Raw genomic sequence first — 2,762 nt, forward strand, 5'->3', positions numbered from 1 at the left:
TTTATTGCCTGTGAAAACTGAATAACCTTTAGGAACAAGTCCAGTGTGCATATTTCAAATAATTTTTTTTTCTAAGACTTCGTGCCGCATGCAGTTGCTGCCACCCTGTGCGACCAAACAGGAGTCGTGTTACAACAGCGAGGTGTAATCACTGTCAAAGGAGGGGAAGGCCAGAATTGGAGACTGGACTGAATTAAGTGAAGTAATGGAACGGCTTCGGTCTTCTGATCAGACGCATTTCACACAGTTCATTATTACGGGTTCAGAACTTTGGTCGTTTAGGTCCTGGGTGTGGGGCGTACATACTCTGTATCAAGGGAGGGGAAGTTCGTGAATGCACATTCTAACTTCCAGTAGGTAGGGGAAACGACGTGTAAAAGAACGAGAGTTCGCTAAACGAAAGATCGCACCGAGCAGTTTGTTGATTAGTTGATTTGGGGGGAGATGACCAAAAAGCGAGGTCGTCGGTCCCAAGGGCTAGGGAAGGATGGGGAAGGAAGTTGGCCATGCCATTTGAAAGGAACTATCCCAGAATTGGCCTGAAGCGATTTAGGGAAATCACGGAAGACCTAAATCAGGATGGCCGGACGCGGGTACCGAACAGTTCCTTTCCCTAAATACAGTAGTTCATCAACTAAGCATTCTTAGTTTTACCCGACTCTTACTGGAGAGTGATGGCAAAATGACGCATTCTTGTCCAGTACATCTGTTAACTACTATCAAGTTTCGTGATAGCATCGAGTTTTATAGAATTAGGCAACGGTCTTGCCGCAGTGGATACACCGGTTCCCGCGAGATCACCGAAGTTAAGCGCTGTCGAGCGTGGTCGGCACTTGGATGGGTGACCATCCAGGCCGTCATGCACTGTTGCCATTTTTCGGGGTGCACTCAGCCTCGTGATGCCAATTGAGGAGCTACTCGACCGAATAGTAGTGGCTTCGGTCAAGAATACCATCATAACGACCGGGGGAGCGGTTGCTGACCCCACGCCCCTCCTATCCGCATCCTCTACTGAGGATGACACAGCGGTCGGATGGTCCACTAGTGTGGACTGAAGACGGAGTGCTTATCGAGTTTTACAGAAGTGAAGTGAGTGCGACCGCAAGAGACCCACACACATGCGACGGATCGCTGCGATTCGTCGCATGCGATATCGCTACAATCGATCGCTCGTCTCGACCCCACTACACACGAGCGATTTGCGAAACAATCTCAACCAATACGACGAACGCCACTGTGTCGAGACTTTATGCTGTGGAAAATGAACTGCTATATTTAGCCGCAGCCGCAGTTGATCTCCATATCCCCACGAATATGTGCAAAAAATAAATTTAAAAAATCGGAATTCTGTTTTATTGAACTTGTTGTTGAACGCTGTTTTTGGGAACGATAGGTTACGTTGCTGAATGTATACATTTTCCACTGACGTCAAGTGGGTTGCGTGCATCTTTCCAGTGCGATAATGCAATTCGTTTTTCGTTTATTAGTCCTCAGTTCCTGTTTCATTAATTAGGCTTAACAGATCAAATATTTACACAATTTGCTTTACTATCTTGACGCATCTACGGAAATGTTGTCACTAGCAGCACCACTGATTATCATAATTCTTGTTGGTGTGCCGTACGAAAATACTCGTACATTCGCCGGCTCAAGAGCGGGTTCTTTGATTTGCTCATGGAGGACACTGAGCACTTAACTTTGCACAATCCATTTCCACAGGAATGTTCTGAGTATTCACAGCTTTCTCTGAATGTTAAAGTATCAACTGATAAAGACGAATTTAAAAAATTCTTCACTTGAAGAATGACTGATATAATGTTTGCCAAAAGTTGTTCGTAAAACATTCAATAAACTACTGGCCTATCTAGGATGATGCTGTCGCCTTGATGTTTGACTGTGAACTGGGCGATCGTTCCTCTCCTCAGCCGTAAGATTATCTATCGACTGCAGTGGTGTAGCAAAAGCGCTAGGAGGATGGATGACTTTGCGGCGACCTTAGTTGTGAAGTATGCGTTTTGGCTTTTCAGGAAAGGTTTTACCACGTAAACCACATTGTCATCATGCTGTAAATGCCTGTTCTACGCGATGGTTTGTTCATCTAAGGTAAGAGGAAGACGTCACTAGGTGCCATGTCAGCAGTATGGGGGGGGGGGGGGGGAAGGAGGAAAAATGTGATAGCCCAAATACGCAGCATGTGTACTGTGCCCTGTGCAGAATGTGTTGGGGCGTTGTGGAAAAAATACCTGTTGGACAGCTTCCTGTGATGCTTCGTCTCGGCAACCTACCGTAAGCTCTGATGGTTTGCACCTTACAAGCATAATCTTTTAGCATTAGGATTTGGCAATCCCAAAAAACACTCAGCATCACCTTGCCCGATTATAGTTGAGTTTTGGCCTATATCTGCGGTAGTAAATGAAAATGAAATGATCGTATGGCATTGTTGGCCAGGAGGCCCCATGTGGGTTTGTTCGTTCGCCTAGTGCAAGTCTTTCTATTTAACGCGACTTCGGCGTCATGCGCGTCGATGATTATGAGATGATGGTGAGGAAAACACAACACCCAGTCCCCGAGCAGATAAAATCTCCAGTTGGACTGGGAATCGAACCTGGACCACCTACATTGCACTGAGCTGTGCTGACCACTCTGCTACCTAGAGGACTTAAATGGTTGCCACGGAAGTGGACTCTGGCGGTGGTAAATCCTCATTTTTCCCCTACTTGCTGTGCTCCTTTATTTTGTAGTCATAGTAATGCACCCAAACC

The sequence above is a fragment of the Schistocerca cancellata genome, chromosome 2, assembly GCF_023864275.1.
Source record: "Schistocerca cancellata isolate TAMUIC-IGC-003103 chromosome 2, iqSchCanc2.1, whole genome shotgun sequence".
NCBI classification, from domain to species: Eukaryota; Metazoa; Arthropoda; class Insecta; order Orthoptera; family Acrididae; genus Schistocerca; species Schistocerca cancellata.